Below are 24074 nucleotides of genomic sequence, written 5' to 3'. Positions count from 1 at the left end.
TGAAACCGCACGACCGTAAGTGCACGTGGCGAACGACCCCGAACTTATTCCGAACGATCGCGACCCCTGGGACTAGCGATAAATCCTCGTGTTCTCTGGGAAATCGGGACCGTCATGACTCGAGTAGCCCTAGGTCGATACGCGTAACCCCTAAACAGCCGCCCGTTAGTGAGAGACGCTAAAACTGCAAATTGAGTTAAATCGATCGTGGAATTGAGTCCGGACTTCGGTGTCGATTTTTGTGGGCATACGCGACAAATTTGCAAGGACGACGTCATTTTTAGGTGGCCACTCATATTTGGGATCGATAGAGTCAAAAATTGGAAAATTTGACCTGGGCCCGGAAAATTACCGTTTTGCCCCTAGGCCTAATTATGGTGTTCAGAATTTTGGGGGATATTTGGGCTTTAAATTATGGTCTAATCAGCCCTAATAATTCAAAATATTATGGATAAAATTGCCCCTCCATTATTGGACTTGATTGGATCTCAACCATTGGATTAAGGGTAAGATGGGCATTATGAGAAGTTGTTTACCAACCCCACTAGCCCAATGTGTATAACACTCTAGTCTCTCTCTCTCTCCTCCCATTTCCTCCTCCCCAAGCCAACCGGCCACCCTCCTCTCTCTCCGTCTCTCGTGAGCTCCCTCTCTCTCTCTCTCGGCCGTGTGCCTCCGTCGGAGCGCCGCCGCCGCCGCCGTGTGCCGCCGCCCCTCGCCTCACCACCACCATCCAGCCGTCCCATTCTCTCTCTCTCCTCTCCCCAGCCGCGTGAGCAGCCCCCTTCACCTAGGATCACCGTCCGCGAGCTGCCGCCATGAAGGCCGCCCGTCGCCGCCGCTTGCCCTGCCGCTGTTCAGTCGCCCTCGCCTCTTGTTCAGCTTAGTTGAGAGCTTAGGAATTCGGGTGAGTACAACCCTAAACCCTAATTAGGCTAATTTACATTTCTAGATGGGTTTTAGGGGTTAATTAGAGTATTTTAGGGGTTAAATTGTGGAGATGGTTAGGGACTGATATGGTGGCTGATTTCGTGGCTTAGTGTGATAATTTAATTGAGGTTTAACGGCTTAGAATGTGCTGGGTGATGGATGGAAGTTTTGGATTGAATCGGTCCAAGTTTGGGTTAAGTTCGGGTTCAATTGTGGAATATTATGCGCGCCTAGTGTGGTCCTCATGGTGGCTGATTTGGGTGATGTCTTGGGGAGCCTAATGGAGTATTTTGAGGATATTTATTGGTCCAGAGTGACCTGTTTGGTGGCTGTCCATACCGGGATTGAATAGGACAAAGCGCGATCAACTTGAGGCTTAATTGTGTAATTACCGGGAATGTTTGGATTGACTGATTGACTGGCTGAATTGTCCTTGGTTGTGATCAATTTGTGATGCCATGTTGAGTACTTATGTGGCCGAGAAAGGACAGGCTTGGTGGACCTTAGACTTGTGCAAGTTTAATGGCTTAATTGCGTGATTTTCGTGTGCCGGTGATGTACCATGGCTGATTTGAATTAATTGACTGATTGGGCACATTGATTCATTAAGTTGAATATGTGTGGTGTAAATTGAGCATATTGCGTTGTGAATTGAACAAGTGGTGTTGTGCAATTGAATGCTCATTGTGAATTTCTTGAATGCCCAAGTGTGAATGTTATGGCCATGAGTGTGCATCTCAAGCATTGGCACGGTATGTGCATATACGAGTGTGCACGAATGACATGAGCGTGTGATCACCTAATCGCCCTGATGTGTTTTACGCGGGGTTCAGATAATAACTGGTGTATGCAAAAGTGTGATCACATAAAGCCCTGAGGCATTTTACGCGGGGTATTGAACCCGTCCTGAGGCGTGTTACGCGGGACCATGCCCGGACTACCGGAAGATGACCAACCTGATGCGTTTTACGCGGGTTATGTGTCATGAGCCTAATACGTTTAACACGAGCCAGAGATCGATCTCGAAGTGATAAACCTGATGCGTTTTACGCGGGTCGGAGGAGAATTGATAAATGGCAAGTGTGCAAGAGTGCAAGTGTGCGAAAATGCATTGATGAGCATGAGGACGAGTGTGAGCATGAGCACAAACATACGCATATCATGCGTTGTGACCAAGCGATGTTATGTATGTGCCACGATCGAATCGTGTATAGTTATTGTGAACTTATGAAGTGCCTAACCTGCAGGGTCAAGTAAGTACTGGATTTGGGCCCGAGGGCCTGAGTCAATTATGTTTTGATTTGGGTGTTATTTAGTGCTCGTCAGGAGGTGCATGTTAGCCTAGTTTAGGTTTAGGGAACCTACTCACTGAGATTTTTTCTCACTGTTGAATAAACCCAATTTTTCAGACCCCCGGCCTTGAGATGCCCGCCATACCTATGTGTTTTGGGATCCCTTACCGGATAGACCGGGAGGAGACAGTATACCCCGCAGGGAACAGAGACTTCTTTGTTAGATATCTTGCTACATTTTGGGTTGATGCGGGCGAGGAGCTAGACCAGGCGCACAGATATATTGCGTGGTGTATTAGGGACCATACCGGGACTTACGGACCCCTATGATCTTTTGAGGTTCCGTATAGCGATTCGGGGGATGTTGACCCTCAGTGTCCCGATGGGGAATTGGCCAGCCCTGACCGTGCGCCGGAAGGTGGGGATGCAGACCTGGAGCCGATGAATTCGGAGGACGAGGAGCTTGAGCCCATGGAGCAGGACATGGAGCCGGAGGACGAGGCCGAGCCGATGGATTCCGAAGAGGAGTCAGCTGGGGCCGAGTCTGAGCAGGATTCCCTAGACTCTGATGTCGAGCTTTCTGATAGTTCTTCCGAGTCATCGGGATCCGACTCGGACTGTGTTCCATAGGTTTAGCCTTAACCCTAGATAGATCGGGCTAGTACCTTTTTGACCAGAGCCCCTTCTAATCTTTTAGTAACCCTGACCGCCTGGGCCGCTTACCCCTTTTTATTAGTAGTGGCCATTTACCCGCTTTTGGTTTTTGATGATCAGGCTGTATATGAATATTGCATATGGTTCCCAATATCAATGCAAGTGTATATTTGTTCATGTGGTTGGTTGTGTGGCTATCCTTGGTCATGTGATTTAAAATTGTTCGGGTGTTGTATTGCTTCCGCGTGCGCTTGAATCTCTGTGTTGGGCGTTGGGTCGGCGACGCGTCCTGGGATGTCGCACTTGAATCGACCTTTGCGAGGGATGTTGCGTGCCGTAGGGTGCGGGGCGTGACATCCCCGTCCGATTTGGTATCAGAGCAGGGTCAGCTCGGTCCAATTAGGTCAAAGCCTGGAGTGATAAGGAGCGATGACCTTGGGTAGCCAGTAGGGTGACCTTGTGTGCTAAGTGTACCTCCTGACTACCTTTGTTTTGATTGAGTGCTTATATGAACTGACCCGCAAAGTGCAGGTGCGGCAGGACCCGAGGTCAGTACGAGTATTCCCTTGGTTGAAGTCTCGTGCTATTTACGCCTAATCGCATGATAAGTGATTGACTGCTGTTGTGTTGAGTTCCCTGCCTAGGACCTTAGACCGGTTTAGCTTGGTTTAGGTCTCTAATTCCTGGATGGGATTATAGCAGGTTGGTGAGCGTGCGATTTGAGAAGATGAGTAGCCAAGGAAGAGGTAGAGGCCGTGGTAGAGGTAGAGGTCAAGGTCGTGAGCAGGACCGTGTAGAACCGCAAGTGAGGATTGCCGAGGACCCAAGAGTAGATGGAATTTTGAGGGCTCTCGAGGAAGCTGGAATTCTGGGAGGTAGGCTAGCCCAAGAGAGAGATGCCGCTATTACCGCCGCTGTTGAGGCTACCGTTGCTGCTGCCAATGGGGCCAATGGGAACAACGGAAATAATGGAAATCCGGGGAATATTGAGAATCCAATTCCAGGACCGGTAAATGTGATCAGGCCGATGTCTAAGTTGGTAAAACAGTTTTTGAAATTAAAACCGCCAAAGTTCAACGGCAAAGGTGATCCCGAGGCCGCACCCCGTTGGGTTGAGGAATTGGAGAAGGCCTTCGAGGTGCTGGGTTGCACTGAGGCCGAGAATGTGACATTGGCGGTATATCAGCTGCAGGACAACGCCAATGATTGGTGGAAGGCCACCAAAGGAAGGGTATTTCCCGAAGGAATCGCCCAGACTTGGGCCGTATTTTCTGAGAACTTCTTGGGAAAATTCTTTTCTGAGAGCGCCAGGGAAAGAAAACTGGCAGAATTCATGAGACTCCGCCAAGGATCGATGACGGTAGATCAGTACGAGGCAGAATTTGCGAGACTGTCGAGGTTCGCACCGAGGATGGTAGAACACCCTGAAGACAAGGCACGAAGGTTTCGGGATGGACTGAAAGCCGACATTTGCAGCTAGCTGATACCGGTGAATTTGAAAACTTATGAGGACTTGTATGAGAGAGCTCAGGCTATTGAGCGGGAGCAAGTAGATAGAGCGGCCGCATCTGGATCGCGGTTCGCCCTGGCTAAAGACAACAGCCGTCTTGGGAAGAAACCGATGGCGGGAAACAGGCGATTTGTCCCACCGATCAGGAAGAATATCGGAAAGCCGAATCACCAGCAGAACAGATTTGGGGCTTGCTTCAAATGTGGGAGTATGGAACACCATATTAGGAACTGTCCCCAGCAGCTCCCCACAGGACCACCGGTTCAGGCGCAGCAGCCCCGAATTGGGAATCAGGTTGGGCATCCCCCGCCGGCTAATCTGAATAGGCCGCCGGCACAAGGACGGGTGTACGCCATGGCGTGGAGAGAAGTTGAGAATGCGCCAGGCGTGGTCACAAGTATGGTTTCTCTGTGCCATCATGTAGCATATGCTTTGTTTGATCCGGGGGCGTCGCACTCCTTTGTATCTGCTCAGTTTGTTGAATTGGCTGGATTAAAACCTGTCTTGTTAGAAGTGCAATTGTGTGTGACTACGCCGTTAATGGATAAGATATACATATCGTTAGGATGCCCGAATTGTGAAATAGTGATTGGTGGCGTAGAAAGCAGGATAGACCTAGCGGTTTTGCCAATGTATGATTTTGATGTGATTGTGGGTATGGATTGGTTAGTCAAACAGAATACTATGATAGATTGCAGTAGCAGGGTGATTTAGTGTAGCCCAGCTGGACACCCTAGATTTGGATTTGTAGGGAGTCAGGGAGGAACCTCGATCCCTTGGGTTTCGTCGGTAGAAGCAACTAAGTTGTTGGATGAGGGCTGTCAAGGTTATCTGGCAAGTGTGGTTGATTCGACGGCAGGAGAAGTGCGGCTAGAGGATATAGCAGTGGTGTGCAATTTTCCCGATGTCTTTCCCCAGGAATTGTCGGGACTGCCACCAGAAAGAGAAGTAGAGTTCGTTATCAAGTTGGCCCCTAGGACTGAGCCAATCTCGAAGCCGCCTTATAGGATGTCGTTGTCGAAATTGAAAGAATTAAAAGTTTAGATGTAGGAATTGCTAGACAAAGGTTTCATTCGACCGAGTGCGTCTCCATGGGGAGCACCAGTCCTGTTCGTAAGGAAAAATGATGGATCGTTGAGGCTATGCATCGATTACCGTCAGCTGAATCAAGTGACAGTCAAGAATAAGTATCCCCTCCCAAGGATTGACGACTTGTTTGATCAGTTGCAAGGAGCCTCAGTATTTTCTAAGATTGATCTGAGGACAGGGTACCACCAGTTAAGAATCCAAAAGGAGGATATCCCAAAGACGGCATTCAGGACGAGGTATGGGCACTATGAATTCACGATGATGCCGTTTGGACTGACTAATGCCCCTGCTGCTTTCATGGATTTAATGAATCGGGTATTCAAGGAATTTTTAGACCAGTTCGTCATTGTTTTCATCGATGATATTCTAGTGTATTCAAAGAGTCCCGAGGAACATGAGGTACATTTGGAAAAAGTTCTATGGACGTTAAGAGAGCACGCACTGTATGCTAAGTTTAGCAAGTGCGAATTTTGGCTGAATCGAGTTGCATTTCTCGGGCATATAATTTCCGGAGAAGGAATCTCCGTGGATCCGGCAAAGATTGAAGCAGTAATGGATTGGCCAAGACCGACGACAGTCACTGAGGTTCGGAGTTTCTTAGGACTGGCAGGTTATTATCGGCGATTTGTGGAAGGATTCTCAGCGATAGCTACTCCATTGACGATGTTGCTTAAGATGGAGATTAAGTTTGAGTGGACGGAAAAGTGTGAAGAGAGTTTTCAGGAGTTGAAGCAGAGATTGACGACGGCGCCAGTGCTGACGATTCCTTCAGGATCGGGCGGGTATGAGATTTATAGTGATGCTTCGCTCAAAGGATTAGGATGCGTGCTAATGCAACATGGAAGGGTGGTTGCTTATGCATCGCGACAGTTAAGGCCTCATGAGATGAACTACCCGACCCACGACTTGGAACTGGTAGCAATTATTTTCGCGCTTAAGATTTGGAGGCACTGCTTATGTGGAGAAAGGTTTCAGATCTACACGGACCATCAGAGCCTCAAGTATTTGTTCTCGCAGAAGGAATTGAATATGAGGCTGAAGCGTTGGATGGAACTGTTAAAGGATTACGACTGTGACATATTGTATCACCCCGGAAAGGCCAACCGGGTAGCGGATGCCTTGAGCAGGAAATCAAGCATCGCGAAATTAATAGTCAAAGAGTGGATTTTATTAGAAGGAGCGCGAGACTCAGAATTTAAGTTCGAGGTAGGACACCTCTCCAGTCTGATGGCGACGTTAAGGATTGAACCAGAAGTGCAAGCCAAGATTAAGGCGTTGCAGTCTACGGACCCTGAGATTTAGAAGATTCTGGAAATGGATGATACTAAGAGGAAATCGGACTTCCAAGTGTCCGATGACGGAATTCTTAAGTTTCGAGGACGTTTGTGTGTGCCCGATGACTTGGAACTCAAGGAAGAGATTTTATCGGAAGCTCATAGGAGCAATTATGGCATTCACTCGGGCAGCACCAAGATGTACCAGAACCTTCGGCAGCACTATTGGTGGAACGGAATGAAAGCGGATATGGCCAAACATGTGGCCAAGTGCTTGACGTGCCAACAAGTGAAGGCATAGCATTGTAAGCCTGGCGGAATGTTGCAACTGTTGGAAATCCCAGAATGGAAATGGGAGCATATTACCATGGATTTTGTAACGGGATTGCCAAGAAGCCAGAAAGGACACGACTCTATTTGGGTGATAGTGGACAGACTGACCAAGTCAGCGCACTTCCTGGCAGTGCGAAAGGACTTCGAGCTAGAAAGGTTTGCAGAATTATATGTGCGGCAGATAGTCCGTCTTCATGGAGTACCAGTATCAATTACTTCAGACCGTGATCCCTGATTTACGGCGAACTTTTGGAAAAGTCTTCAATCGGCCATGGGAACTAAGTTGCAATTTAGTACGACCTATCATCCTCATATGGATGGTCAATCTGAGAGGACCATTCAGACCCTAGAGGATATGCTGAGAGCGTGCGTATTAGATTTTCAAGACAAGTAGGAAGAACAGTTGCATTTGGTGGAATTTGCCTACAACAATAGCTTTCAGCAAAGTATCGGGATGGTACCGTTTGAAGCACTTTATGGCAGAGCTTGCAGAACACCGTTGTGTTGAGACGAAGTGGGAGAAAGAAGTATAACGGGTCCAAAGCTAGTTCAGCAGTCGATGGAAACAGTAAAGCTCATCAGGGAAAGGCTGAGGACAGCTCAGAGCCATCAGAAAAGTAACGCGGACCGAAGGCGTAGGCCACTGGAGTTTCAGGTTGGCGACCATGTATTTCTTAAGGTCTCGCCGATGAGAGGATTGTCTTGGTTTGGCAAGAAAGGAAAGCTAAATCCAAGGTATATAGGCCCGTTCGAGATTTTGGAAAGGATTGGAACGTTGGCCTACCGACTCACCTTGCCGCCAAATTTGTCGCAGGTTCATAACGTCTTCCACGTGTCAATGTTGAGGAAGTACGAACCGGATCCAACCCATGTGCTAAATCATGAAGCAATAGACGTGGACGACAAGGTGTCGTATGTGGAAAGACCGGTACGGATCGAGGACAGGAAGAAACAGGTTTTGAGGAACAAAACGATCTCGTTGGTCAAGGTTATTTGGGAACACCGCGGGACGGAAGGCGCCACCTGGGAAAGCGAGGAAGTAATGCGACGTCAGCACCCCCATTTGTTTGAGTAGTCGGGTTTGGATTGTAAATTTCGAGGACGAAATTTTTGTAAGGGGGGAAGAGTTGTAACGTCCTAAATTCACCCACTTCCGAGGTTAATAAAATAGATGATTATTTCTTATTTCGTTTTAGTGAGTCTCGTCCAGAACTGATCATTCTCGGGATACTGACCAGTAGGGAAAGGCTAACTAGGAAAATGGTACGTAGACCCAAGAACTCGACCGTGAATTGAGTCCGATTCCAAGATGCGACGAGGAATATTTTGTGCCAATGTGGGTCGATCCAAGGAGAGTGACAGGTTCAGTTTGGCCAACGACACACGATCGGATCGCGGGTGATACCGCATGACCGAGAGTGCACGTGGCGAACGACCCCGAACTTATTCCAAACGATCGCGACCCCTGGGATTAGCGATAAATCCTCGTGTTCTCTGGGAAATCGGGACCGTCATGACTCGAGTAGCCCTGGGTCGATACGCGTAACCCCTAAACAGCCGCCCGTTAGTGAGAGACGCTAAAACTGCAAATTGAGTTAAATCGATCGTGGAATTGAGTCCGAACTTTGGTGTCGATTTTCGTGGGCGTACGCGACTATTTTACAAGGACGATGCCATTTTTAGGTGGCCACTCATATTTGGGATCGATAGAGTCAAAAATTGGAAAATTTGACCCGGGCCCGAAAAATTACCGTTTTGCCCCTAGGCCTAATTATGGTGTTCCGAATTTTGGGGGATATTTGGGGTTTAAATTATGGTCTAATCAGCCCTAATAATTCAAAATATTATGGATAAAATTGCCCCTCCATTATTGGACTTGATTGGATCTCAACCATTGGATTAAGAGTAAGATGGGCACTATGAGAAGTTGTTTACCAACCCCACTAGCCCAATGTGTATAACACTCTAGTCTCTCTCTCTCCTCCCATTTCCTCCTCCCCAAGCCAACCGGCCACCCTCCTCTCTCTCTGTCTCTCGTGAGCTCCCTCCCTCTCTCTCTCTCTCTCTCGGTCGTGTGCCTCCGCCGGAGCGCCGCCGCCGCCGCCGCCGCCGTATGCCGCCGCCCCTCGCCTCACCACCACCATCCAGCCGTCCCATTCTCTCTCTCTCCTCTCCCCAGCCGTGTGAGCAGCCCCCTCCGCCTAGGATCGCCGTCCGCGAGCCGCCGCCGTGAAGGCCGCCCGTTGCCGCCGCTTGCCCCGCCGCTGTTCAACCGCCATCGCCTCTTGTTCAGTTTAGTTGGGAGCTTAGGAATTCGGGTGAGTACAACCCTAAACCCTAATTAGGCTAATTTACATTTCTAGATGGGTTTTAGGGGTTAATTAGAGTATTTTAGGGGTTAAATTGTGGAGATGGTTAGGGACTGATATGGTGGCTGATTTCGCGGCTTAGTGTGATAATTTAATTGAGGTTTAACGGCTTAGAATGTGCCGGGTGATGGATGGAAGTTTTGGATTGAATCGGCCCAAGTTTGGGTTAAGTTCGGGTTCAATTGTGGAATATTATGCGCGCCTAGTGTGGTCCTCATGGTGGCTGATTTGGGTGATGTCTTGGGGAGCCTAATGGAGTATTTTGAGGATATTTATTGGTCCAGAGTGACCTGTTTGGTGGCTGTCCATACCGGGATTGAATAGGACAAAGCGCGATCAACTTGAGGCTTAATTGTGTAATTACCGGGAATGTTTGGATTGACTGATTGACTGGCTGAATTGTCCTTGGTTGTGATCAATTTGTGATGCCATGTTGAGTACTTATGTGGTCGAGAAAGGATAGGCTTGGTGGACCTTAGACTTGTGCAAGTTTAATGGCTTAATTGCGTGATTTTCGTGTGCCGGTGATGTACCATGGCTGATTTGAATTAATTGACTGATTGGGCACATTGATTGATTAAGTTGAATATGTGTGGTGTAAATTAAGCATATTGCGTTGTGAATTGAACAAGTGGTGTTGTGCAATTGAATGCTCATTGTGAATTTCTTGAATGCCCAAGTGTGAACGTTATGGCCATGAGTGTGCATCTCAAGCATTGGCACGGCATGTGCATATACGAGTGTGTGACATTCCGAATTTCGGCCCATTTTTGGGATTTATAAAACGTGTAATTTGTCAGTGTGCTTATAGTAAAATCTCGTCCGGGAACTGATCACTCTCGGTTATTATTTTTAAATTAGAGATTTCGCTAGAATCGCACTCGATCGAATTTGGCCGTTATTTAGAGCCCAAACTTTGGTGTCGAATTTCTCGGAGTTCCGGGACGAATTTAATTGGACGGTGTCGATATTATTGTGGCCAACGTCGCTATTGCCAAGAATATGTGAAAAGTGGATTTTTGACCGGATGCGAATTTGGACTAGTAGACCTCCCTCGTAGTGTGTTTTGGATTATTTTATTTTGGCCCTTTTTCCTAAATTAGTAATTAGGATTTTCGTGGACCGTTAGATCGTTTTTGGGTTTGAATTGGACCGTTGGATCGCACTCGAGTGCGTTGATCTTTTTCTCTTTTTCTCTCTCTCTCTCTCCTCTCTCCTCTCTGCCGCGCCCGTCCTCTCCGTGCACGTCCCCTCCCCCATCAAGCCATGCAGACTGCCCCCCTTCTCTCTCCTCCTTTTTCCTTTTCTTTTCTTCCTTCTCTTCTCTTTCTTCTTCCCTTCCTTCTTCTTCGCCCGCATCTAGTTCTGCTTCGTCTCTGCTTCTGCTTCTTCTCCCTGCTGCCCGACGCAGACCGCCTGAGCTCGCCTGGCCGCCGCGCATCGCCGCCGTCGCCGTTCCGCTCCGTCGTCCTAGCCGTCGCCGTGCCGCTCCGTCGCCGGCGGTTCGCCCCTCTCCTTCAGCCCCGTGCGCCATCGCCGGAGCGCCGTCGCCGCCGCCGGTGCCGCCGCCATTCCTCTCACCTCGCCACCACCACCATTCCGTCCCCCTCATCTCTCCCTCTCGTCGTATCTCTATCTCTCTCCCGCTCCCCCTCTCCTTCTCGGCCGCTCAAGGGCCTCGCCGGAGCCGCCGCTCGCCGTTACTGTTCCGTCGCGGATCCACCGCTGACCAGCCGTCCTCGTCACTTGCTCAGCCCTATTTGGAGCCTAGGAATCCAGGTGAGTACAACCCTAAACCCTAATTAGGCTAATTTACATTTCTAGACGGGTTTTAGGGGTTAATTAGGGTAATTTAGGGGTTAACGTGCGAAGGACATTAGGGGCTGATATTGTGGCTGATTTGGTGGTTTAGCGGGATCATTTTAATGAGGTTTAGTGGCTTGGAATGTGCTGTGTGATGGATGGAAGTATTGGATTGAATCGGCCCGAGTTCGGGTCAAGTTCGGGTTCAATTGTGGGTTATAGAGCGCACTTAGTTTGGTCCTCGTGGTGGCTGATTATGTGGTGAATTTGGGAGTTTAGGGTGATGATTTAAATGTGTAATGATGGCCTAGAATGGGCTGATCGGTGGCTATTTATTGTGGATTCGATTCGGGCCATTCTGTGGATTAAATGGGCGCAATGCGTGGGCTGCGAGTTAGGCTGGAAATGTGGTGATTATGAGAGTCTAATGTGATGATTTAAATATGACTTGATAGTCTAGAGTGGGCTGATGGTCGGCTGTTCATTGGGGAAATTAATTTAGGCGATTATGTGAATTAAAATGGGTGCAAATGTGTGAGCCGTGTAGTGGATGATCTTGTGGTGATTTTGGTGGTTTAGTATGATAATTCAAATGAGATTTAGTGGCCTAGAAAGTGCTGAGTGATGGCTGATCATTGAAGCCTCGATTTGGGTAAAAATGTGGACTAAACGAGTGTAATTTGTGTGGCCGTGTAGTGGCCGACCTTGAGGTGAATTTGGAGGTTCATTGTGCTGATTTGGAAGTGAATTGGTGGCCTAGGGTGGACTGTTCATGGCTGATTTGGTGTAGATTCGATCCGGGCCATATTTGATTAATCATGGTCTTAGTGTAAATCATCAAGTGTTTGTGAATGGACCATGAGGAGGTTGAATTGAACGCGAATTGACGTTAGTATTTTGATGCCATATTGAGTACTTAGGTGGCCGTGACTTGAGGGAGCCTTGGGGGCCATGGGCTTGTGAAATTTTAATGATCTAATTTCGTGATTTCGTGTGCCAAGTTCGTGCCATGGCTGGATTGAATGATTTGATTAGTTGGACTTGTGATATATTGAATTGAGCATATTGCGTTGTGAATTGAACATGTTGTGTTGTGAATTGAATGCTCGTTGTGAAATTCGTGAGTGCCCAAGTGTGAACTTCATGGCCATGGGTGTATATCTCGAGCATTGGCATGGCATGTACATATATGAGTGTGCACGAATGACACGAGTGTGTGATCACCTAAAATGCCCTGATGCGTTTTACGCGGGGTTCAGATAACAATTGGTGTTTGTGAATGAGTGATCACATAAAGCCCTTATGCGTTTTACGCGGGGTAGTGAACCCATCCTGAGGCGTGTTACGCGGGACGATGCCCGGATTACCGGAAGATGACCAACCTGATGCGTATTACGCGGGTTATGTGTCATGAGCCTGATGCGTTTTACACAGGCCGGAGATCGATCTTGAAATGATGGACCTGATGCGTTTTACGCGGGTCGGACCTGATGCGTTTTACGCGGGTCGGAAGAGAATTGATAAATGGCAAGTGTGCAAGAGTACAAGTGTGCGACAATGCATTGATGAGACATGAGCATGAGTGTGAGCACGAGCATATGTATGACATGCGTCGTGACTAAGTGATATGCGTATATGTACCGTGATTGGGTCTTATGTTTTATTCTTGAATTATAAGTGCCTAACTTGCAGGGCGAGGTGAGTATTGGATTTGGGCCCGAGGGCCTAAGTCAATTATGGCTTGATTTGTGTATTATTTGGTGCTTGTCAGGAGGTGCATGTTAGCCCAGTTTAGGTTTAAGGGGCCTACTCGCTGAGATTTATTCTCACTGTTGTTGAAACCCCACTTTTCAGACCTCCAGTCTTGAGGATGGCAGGCATACCGATACGTTTTGGGAGGAGCCCCGGCTAGATATAGTGCTTGACCGCCGAGCCACGTACCCCCTTTTGACGTTGGTGAATGTTGACCCGTTTTGGCTTTTATATGTTTATTCTGTTGTAATAGACATTGTAAATCCCCGTTATTAGTGCAAGTTGTATTTATGGTATTACTGCTATCCTTGGTCACGTGGTTTTAATTTGTACGGGTATTTGTTTGCTTCCGCTTGTGCATTGTTCTCCGTTTTGGGTTTCGGGTCGGCGACGTGTCCTGGGACGTCGCACTGAATCGACCTCGGTAGGGTTGTCGCTGCCATAGGGTTCGGGGCGTGACAGAGTGTGCACGAATGACATGAGCATGTGATCACCTAATTGCCCTGATGCGTTTTACGCGGGGTTCAGATAATAACTGGTGTATGCAAAAGTGTGATCACATAAAGCCCTGAGGCATTTTACGTGGGGTATTGAACCCGTCCTAAGGCGTGTTACGCGGGACGATGCCCGGACTACCGGAAGATGACCAACCTGATGCGTTTTACGCGGGTTATGTGTCATGAGCCTGATACGTTTAACGCGGGCAGAGATCGATCTCGAAGTGATAGATCTGATGCGTTTTACGCGGGTCGGACCTGATGCGTTTTACGCGGGTCGGAGGAGAATTGATAAATGGCAAGTGTGCAAGAGTGCAAGTGTGCGAAAATGCATTGATGAGCATGAGCATGAGCATAAACATATGCATATTATGCGTTGTGACCAAGCGATGTTATGTACGTGCCACGATCGGATCCTGTGCAGTTATTGTGAACTTATGAAGTGCCTAACCTACAGGGTCAAGAAAGTACTGGATTTGGGCTCGAGGGCCTGAGTCAATTATGTTTTGATTTGGGTGTTGTTTAGTGCTCGTCAGGAGGTGCATATTAGCCTAGTTTAGATTTAGGGAACCTACTTACTGAGATTTTTTCTCACTGTTGAATAAACCCAATTTTTCAGACCCCCGGCCTTGAGATGCCCTCCGTACCTATACGTTTTGGGATCCCTTACCGGATAGACCGGGAGGAGACAGTATACCCCGCAGGGAACGGGGACTTCTTTGTTAGATATCTTGCTATAGTTTGGGTTGATGCGGGCGAGGAGCTAGACCAGGCCCACAGATATATTGCGTGGTGTATTAGGGACCATACCTGGACTTACGGACCCCTACGATCTTTTGAGGTTCCGTATAGCGATTCGGGGGATGTTGACCCTCAGTGTCCCAATGGGGAATTGGCCAGCCCTGACCGTGCGCTGGAAGGTGGGGATCCAGACCCGGAGCCGATGGATTCGGAGGATGAGGAGCTTGAGCCCATGGAGCAGGACATGGAGCCGGAGGACGAGGCCAAGCCGATGGATTCCGAGGAGGAGTCAGCTGGGGTCGAGTCCGAGCAGGATTCCCTAGACTCTGATGTCGAGCTGTCTGATAGCTCTTCCGAGTCATCGGGATCTGACTTGGACTGGGTTCCGTAGGTTTAGCCTTAACCCTAGATAGATTGGGCCAGTACCTTTTTTACCAGAGCCCCTTCTAATCTTTTAGTAACCCTGACCGCCCGGGCCGCTTACCCCTTTTTGTTAGTAGTGGCCATTGACCCGCTTTTGGTTTTTGATGATCAGGCTGTATATGAATATTGTATATGGTTCCCAATATCAATGCAAGTGTATATTTGTTCATGTGGTTGGTTGTGTGGATATTCTTGGTCATGTGGTTTAAAATTGTTCGGGTGTTGTATTGCTTCCGCGTGTGCTTGAATCTTTGTGTTGGGCGTTGGGTCAGCGACGCGTCCTAGGACGTCGCACTTGAATCGACCTTTGCGAGGGATGTTGCGTGCCGTAGGGTGAGGGGCGTGACGCCAGGAATTTGAATACTCTTCAAGAATATTCCATTTCTGAGATTAATTGTATAATCCAAGATAAAGAGACTCATCTTCAGTTTTTAAAAGAAGATCTTGAATACAAGAAGATTGGCAAAAATCTTTCTGAAACAAATCTTCAGAGAAAGATTTCTGATCTTGAAAATCAGATCAAAGATTCTATATGTTCTAATATTCCCAATGCTTTCTGGTCCCATAAGTGTCACATAGTAGATCTTCCTTATGAACCAGAATTTTCAGAAAAGGACATTCCTACTAAAGCTAGACCTTCTCAAATGAATCATGAAGTCTTGAAAATGGATAAGATATCCAATTCCTAACAAAAAAGATTTATTAAATAGACTTTATGATGCAAAAATCTTTTCAAAATTTGATATGAAATCAGGTTTCTGGCAGATTCAAATTAGTGCAAAGACAGATACAAAACAGCATTTACTGTTCCTTTTGGCCAATATGAATGGAATGTCATGCTTTTTGGTTTAAAAAATGCCCCTTCTGAATTTCAAAGGATAATGAATGATATCTTTAATCATTGTTCTGATTATATTATTGTTTATATTGACGATACTTTAATATTTTCTGCATCCATAGAAAAACATTTTAAACACATCAATCATTTTATCAATATTGTAAAAAAGAACGGTCTAGTTGTGTCACCTACTAAAATATCTCTTTTCAAAACAAAAATTCGATTTCTAGGACACTACATCCATCAAGGTACTATCATTCCTATTGAAAGATCAATTATATTTTCTGAAAAATTTCGTGATGAAATCAGAGACAAAAATCAATTGCATAGATTTCTAGGAAGTTTGAATTATATTATTGAATTCTTTCCTCGCATCAATATAATTTGCAAACCACTCCATCAGAGGCTCAAGAAGGATCCTCCTCCATGGACTCAGATCCATACTGATATTGTAAAACAGATCAAGCGGACTATCAAGGAAATTCCTTGTTTACATCTTGCTGATCCTTTTGCTTTCAAAATCGTTGAAACTGACGCTTTTGATATTGGTTATGGAGGAATTCTTAAGCAATCCAAAGACAACAAAGAACAAATTGTTTAGTTTGTCTCCAAACATTGGAATGATTATCAAATGAATTACTCCACAATTAAGAAAGAGATTCTTGCTATTGTACTTTCTATTTCCAAGTTTCAAGGAGATCTTTTAAATCAAAAATTCTTATTACGGATTGATTGCAAATCTGCAAAAGATGTTTTGCAAAAAGATGTCCAAAATATTGCTTCAAAATAAATTTTCGCCAGATGGCAAGCCATTTTATCTGTTTTTGATTTTGACATAGAATTTATAAATGGAACTTCGAATTCTCTCCCAGATTTTCTCACACGAGAATTTTTACAGGGAAAATGCCTCCCAAACCACTTGACAGGCCTACCAGAAGAAAAGGTAAAGAAATTGCCGAATCTTCCTCAGAGAAAAAACCTGGCTTAACCAACATAAAGACATGGCTGCAAGCAACTACCCAGCCATCTTTGAATACTACTACCATTTCTACTCATGCCAAACCAAACCTTGATTTGTCTCTAAGACCTCCTTTTGATATTTCTAACATTTCTCATGAAGAAGCCTTACAGCTCCTCCAAAAAGCCTTCAATAGTCAGACACAACCATCAACAGCACTGATAAGTCCTGACCCTTCTCCCATTGCTACCCAAAAGCAAACGGGAAAAAGAATTTCTAACGAGGTGGTTATTCAGTCAACTCAGGCTACCCCTCCTGAGCTTAAATCAAAATTCTTTCCTAAAACAAACTCTGATACCATTTGTAATATTGAAAATGGATTTTATGATGAAAACCCCTATGTTTTTGCCAATAACATGTTTTCAAAAAAATTTCTATACACTCCATATGACATATACAAAACTGTCGAATTCTATGAAAGAATTCGACGAAATGAATCTATCTCTTTTAAACATTTCTCGGACAAAGGACATATAAATTACTCTAAGGCCATTTTACACAAGGTCATTCACCCTCAGGACTGGAAACCAAGTCCACTGGCCATGAGGAAATTTAATGTCAAAATGACTGACTCCCTTCCATACAGAACATCCTTTTCATATTTTGATTATCGACAAGTATGGCGGAGTGCGTTCTGGAGACAAAATCCCAATAACTCCCATACTTGGCTTTTTTATTTTGAAAATTTTAGAATCAAAGAAATCCCATATTGGTTCTTCCAGTGGTGGGAACAGCTTGGACCCATTGAAGAAATTCTTCATGCCAAAGTTCAACCCAGCTATGAACTCTTCCTCAAAATATTCATTCCACATCCTTATGAGGAAATCTTTCCTAAACTCATGCTCTTTTTCTATTTCTTCGGAGTATCTTGGGTTCTTGGATGGACTCTTGATTATAGAAAAGCAATCAGAACAGGCATCCCTATTCTAATACGACGATTCAAAGTCAAATGATGGGATGGCTTCAAATTCTTTGATAGAGCATCCGTGGACGGTGTCAACAGATGGCTCATTGCTAGAAATAATGTTCCTGGATGTCCTCCCTCTCCTGGGGAAATCACCCCATTTCTACATGACAAAGGTTTCATCCTTTCTAAATTAGCTTCAGCTCAATCACACCAGCAACTAGCCGGAATGTTGAAGCAAGCTCTTTCTGAAATCGAAGATTCTGGATCTTCTCACTCTCGTCACAGTGGGAACTCCAATGAAGATGATTGCTACGGAATCCTTCCAAGAATCCCGTGGGGAGATGTAGCAGATCAGGAAGAAGAAGACGAAGCGGTGGAAGATCTGTCCAAACCATAATATCAGGCACCGAAAGACTCCAGCATTTTCATCATTTCTAGATGTCTGAAAGTCTTTTTCTTTGTCAAAACTTTCATAATTATGCCCGGTCACTATTCACTGTAACACCGTGCACTTATTTGCTACAGTTCTACCCGTGAACTATTTCTACAGGAACCCAGCCTGCTTATATAAGGAGACCTCATTTCCTTAGAGAGGCAGAACCTTTCACAACTTTTCAAAATCTCTTCAAACCCTTTCTCTCCGAGTTCCAAAACCCTTTCCAGTTTCTCTCCAAACCTTCTTTGAAGGAATAAGAGATTTCATCTCAAACCTTTCTAAAACCTTTCCATAACCAGTAAGTTTCTAATCCCTGAAAAGATCTTGTCACATACTTTCAAGATCTTTCAAAACCTTTTCTAGTTCTTATATTGTGGAAAATCTTATCGTTCTAGACTACCAAATAGTCTGAGGAACGGGAGAATTTCTACCAAAGAAATTTTCTTACTTCTGCACTTGTATTTCAATATCTACATTCTGTAACCTTTCAATACTGTTGTTGTAATCGTCAAGTATTATTTATAATTTCTTTAACAGTCATTTCTAATTTCTTCCCTGCATTTACATTTACATACCCCACAAACAGCAAGTCGAACCGCCTGTGGAAGGTCTGTACTTTAATTTAAAGCAGTTCTCTGCAATTGTTATATGTCCTTACTTTTTCTTACCATTTTACCCTTTCCGTCCTTGCTTAAGCAATACCACCTATATGGTTGGTTTAGAATTTTTAACAATTCTTCTTCTTGTTTTTTATATTGTATACGGTCTCTTTATTATTCTTAATGCTCGCGCCTTTATTTAATTTTATTTATTTAATAATTTTCTGTGTAGAAATCTGCATTTTCATATTAGAATATATTTTTGCTGTTGCTAGATCTAGAGATATATCTGAGATCCTTTATTTATTTTCTCAATATATTGAATATTTTGCACATTTAGAAAGACGCTTAAATATTACATACATCTTTATTGTTCTTATCTTTTTAATACAATTCCCCGGATTCCTTTCTAATAAACGAAAACGCATAGATTAATTGGTCTTCTATAAAGATATTTTCCCTATTTATAATCCCCAGATCCTAGGCCATTGATGATATATATATATATATATATATATATATATATATTTGAAGTAGGAGTAATCTAGATGTGATCAAATTGTCCACTTGAACTCTCTTATAATAAAATCTCGAGAAATCAAGAGTATCGCTCCTTCTAGACATCATTTTGAAGACCTAAAATCGAGTTTGTGTTCCTTTTCGTGCCGTAAACTTTCTGCATTTACAACTTGCCTAATGCACAACAGATTACAATTGTTGCTTTAAGTTCCCCAATGATTCAACAAAGCTAGCAATCAAATGGCATGCTAAATTTCAATTTGATTACCAACTCCTAAAACTTTTATTTTAATTGATATTTGGTGACGCTCGATATGTCCTGAATAGAAGAAAAAATTGATTGTGGGATGAATCAAGGGAAAAAAAATTTCAAAAAATCCTGCTACTCAAGCAAGAGCATGTCTACAGAAGAGAGATGAACTAGCGCAATATCGGCAATGGCGTCGCTCAATAACAACCATTGTCGAGCAACCTCGTTCAACATGCAACAACTATGGTGTTGGCAGTGTTCGCACCTCTCACTCTCTTTCTCTCAATTAAGGTTTCACTCTTTCATTTCATTTTTTATAGGGTTAATATCACAAAAAATCCTAAACTGGTACACTTGTGACAAATTTGCCCCAAACTAATTTTTTGACCACCAAAAACCCTAAATCGATACACCTGTGACAAATTTACTCTCAATTAGTGTACTGGTTTGAGGTTTTACGTCTCTATTTGTCACAAATTTACTAATTTGTAATTTTTTGCAATATTAATGCAATTTAACGAAGGGTAAATTTGTCAAAAGTGTAATAGTTTGGGGTTTTTTGTAGTAAAAAAATTAGTTTTGGGTAAATTTGTTACACATGTACCAATTTTGAGTTTTTTGTGGTAAAAAAATTAGTTCGGGGTAAATTTGTCACAATATACCGATTTATGATTTTCCATGATATTAACCTTTTTTTATATTTATCTAATCCAAAGAAAGAAAAACCATTGACCACCAAAAAAATTCCTACGGGGTCATCATGAATACATCCTAGATGCCTTTTTTGTTCGTGGTGGGCAATGCTATTCAACATCACATATGTCAGCCTTTCATCATGATGGATGGACGCTCTAGAATGCATATATAATGGACGAACTCTGGACTTTGACATTCTATCTAAGCATCATTTGAAATTTCCCCCTTCACACTACGCAATCTCTCTGTAAGTCTTGAACGTGACGTTTCTCTGGTTCAATTTGGAGACTTTTCAGTTCTTCACGAACATCATTATGTTATTGTCGTTCCCTTCCTCCTTTACTTTTCTACTTTACAAAAAGAGAAGTCCTGGAAGCTAACCAATCCCCCGTTGACAATTTGGTGGAAATGTAATTTCTATTATCTTGACACGACCAAGACTTTGTGGTGGATTCTTTGTTAACCCAAGGATCTCAGCAAGGAATAAAACAGAGAGATATAGTTTGTCAGTGTCGACTACATCATCTGACGTATGTATCCATTTTTCTATTGGCCAGAAGAAATTCACCACCGATGATAGGGATGTTTAATTGACTTAGGATCCTTCATTTAGGTTTTTTTCTTCGCACACATGGTATATCTATATTTTTCGGCTTGATTAATTTCTACAAATGCACGTCAATCCCTCCATCCTTTTATATTAGTTAAAGGATTCATTCACAAGATGGCAGGTGTGGCCTAAGTGGATGATTTTGTAATTTGAACTCGGGATCTTCCATGCCCCAATCAAGAGTTTAAGCACCCAGCTAATCCCTTAGGAGCACGTTTGGTGACTCGGATAAGGACCCGATAGAATAAAAATTATTTTACTAGGCATTCGGGGACACATTTTGGACGGGATAAACACGGATATGTTAAAATAGAAAGCCAGATAATCTACTTTGCCTCTAGGAGTTATCCCACCCCGATTTGATTCAAAAATATATATAAAAGAGTAAAAAAAAAATCAAAAGAGAATATCTGAATAGTGTGAAGTATATGTCTTGAAAACTAGAAGGGCCACCATGGTGCCACTTTTGACCGTCGCTCAATAGTTTTTGATGGTGGTCAACTAAAAGTTTCAGTGTCTATAGCGAGTGCGGTGGCCAGGTTTCTGTAGATTTGGCCACCGCCATGGTCGCCTTGCTTTGGCAACCACTAGCAGTAGTTGAACCTAGCAGCTACAACAACCACCACATGTTGTCCGTGCTCGCGGATCCTCTCATGAGCTAGATTGGATCTCCATCCATGGTTAGCAACCCCGTCATGCAGGTCACCGTCAGAAACTGCGACCACGACATGTGGTTGTCACTTTTTATGCAAAGTAGGTTAGGTTTTTTTCAAGTTATTTATTTATTATCATTATTTGTCTAGTCAAAATTTAGATTATATCCGATCATTTAGCAAACAAGATATAAGATATAACAAATCTCTCGTCATTCTAATTCTATCTCAATCCAAGTCCTGACAACCAAACACAATCTGTAAAATTGGACTTTCTTGATCTAGATGGGATGTGGATTTGAAAGTCCAACTAGGGGTTTGGTTGTTTGAGGGAGAATTGTTTTCAGGAAATTGTTTTCTGACTTTCCGATGTTTGAAAAACGAAAAACTAGTTGATTTACAAAGACATTTTTCATGGACTGAAAATAAGAAATTTAGATTAGGGAAAACAAGTTCCCCTTTTGGCAAGAAGGAACTCACTTTTCCTAAATCATTAAACAAGTGAAAATTATTTATTTTCCTTAAAAATAATTTCCATGCAAAATATTTTCCTTTATCAAGAAGCTTTCAGTGAAACAAATGGAACTTAGATGTAACATATATAACGAGATCTAGTACTCTTTCTAAAATGTTAAGACACATTTCCATGTTCGTGATTGGCCTGACCTTGACACCTTAAGTTTGGAGGACAAAATATGATTTCGAATAGAAAAATTTTATCCTGTCAGGTATTAGGTGAATCACGCGGATGGAACATATTGGGACATAGCCCGGATCAAGAATGGCTCAAAATGCTCAGAATTCCCAATTGACAATGACCGTGACATGATGTTGTCTAGAAGTCATGAGTTCTCGCAATGGCCTCAAGTGACCAGAATGCAATGGTCTTCCTCCAACGAAGGTGATTAAGGCCTACTCGTGATGGCCACAAGGTCTCGAGGTGGCCGTACGTCCCTAACCACCATCCGACGAACAGTGTTCATACCCTAATGTTTCGTCATTGCTATGTTGTTTCTGCTTCTTACTATCTATTCATTGTGGTTTCATTAAAAGGAAGCGGGGGTACAGGTTGAGAGAGGCAGGATGAAAAAGTCATCCTCGAAACTTCCTCAACATTACTACTCTCACCTATCATGGTTAGTTTACTTGCTAGGAGTGTTCTAAATATAGTTAATACAGATATTGTTGATTCGTTTCCAACGGTCTAAGTTTTAGAGCGACAAGAACTTGCCACACCGTATGAAACACGGTACTCGACAAAGGAGGGAAGTGTGGTTTGTCAGAAACAATAATGACAGCAGAATTAGCAGCTGATCGTAATTGGTACGAAGCTGACGGTGGGTTAAGCGACAGTCAATCCACTTTCATCTCCATTGTAATATGTTCATGTCGTCGTCGTCTCATTTTCTTGTATGTTGCTGTCTCATGGGAACTTGAACTTTTGCAGAGTTATTATCAGTTCCTTTTCCTTTTTATACAAATTTGGAGAGGTCAAATTCCTGGAAATTATCTCCTGGAGTCTGGACAAACGTGCTGCAAGAGCCAGACCCCATGCTTTGCATGATATTAAATACTGCTTTAATACAAAAATTTTAGAGAAAATTGTATAATCAGTTCTAAATTATTTCAACGAAATACCGTTTTTTCAACTCTCTAAGAAAGAAATTTCATGTAGCCTTCGACGGGGTAGAAACATCTATATTGGCTACTTATAGATACTTGTTCAAGCTGATCCTGAGAAGTAGTGAAAACTTTTATGGTCATTTTACATGATGTTATCCAAGGATTTCTTTTTTGATGGCAAATTCTACAAAAACAATTCCGTCTGTCACAATAGACTTCGATAATATTTTCAATAGGTATTTACATAATTTTTTTCTCTTTGAATAAACGATTCATCGAAATAATAAATCGTTATTGATATTGATCCTTTTGGGATATCCAAATGTTCAACATTTCCTCTATTCAATCATTCTCCTTCGTCTTGTTACTACATATATTCTTGGTACACATCTTTTCTTTCACAGTTCGAAAATGTCATTGTTTGAATGATTCCATCATATATGATGGAGTTGGGAAAACTAATGCATAACCCATCTATACCCAATAGTAAAGGGGCTGAGGTTCGGTTGGGTCGACATATCTCGAATGTAATCACTAGCAAAAGGTTGATCTGCCCTATTTTACTTTTTTTTCTTAGATTTTTGTTTTCATATTGATATATTATTTAAATATTTTCGGTTGGAGCTGAGTTTGATGTCACATGGTCATGATAATCATTTTACATATCACTTCATTAAGAAATATAATCGCGCTTTGATTAAAGTGTATCAACTTTTAAGAAAAAGATCCTAAAAAATTTAAGGGTTATGTTATCAAACTTTCTCGACCTAGCTCGAAATTGAATGTGTTATCTTATTATAATCAAAATTCGGTGAAATATTTTAAAAATGTGCCATGTCCAATGCGCAAGTACCGCGTTGATATAAAAAAGTTGGCAAGGAGGATACTTAATATTTGTTACAAATTAGAAAGATGGCATCTTGGCAGTACAATATCTTCTCAATCTGACAACTCATGTTGGTGGGATTAGTGGCTTCTTCGTCACATCAACAGAAAAATTACTTCTGCCTAATGTTTTCATGACTTGACCATGATTGCAAAGTCCGTGCAAAGTCTATAATTTTTCTTGACTAGACCAAGACTTTCTTTCCTGTCAATTAACCCTACAGAAGAAGCACCAAAGCAACTTTTGTATGACACGACATAACGAACATTGCACGCAATAAATAGAGAACGTGGACACCTCAAATCACGCCAATATACGACGTAGTAAATTAACATATCTTCTAACACCATCATCACGTAGAATAATGACATT

This window comes from Syzygium oleosum, unplaced genomic scaffold (genome assembly GCF_021117445.2).
Source record: "Syzygium oleosum isolate NSW1041296 unplaced genomic scaffold, Sole_v2.1 Sole_v2.16, whole genome shotgun sequence".
NCBI classification, from domain to species: Eukaryota; Viridiplantae; Streptophyta; class Magnoliopsida; order Myrtales; family Myrtaceae; genus Syzygium; species Syzygium oleosum.
Note: the sequence above shows the minus strand (reverse complement) of the source record.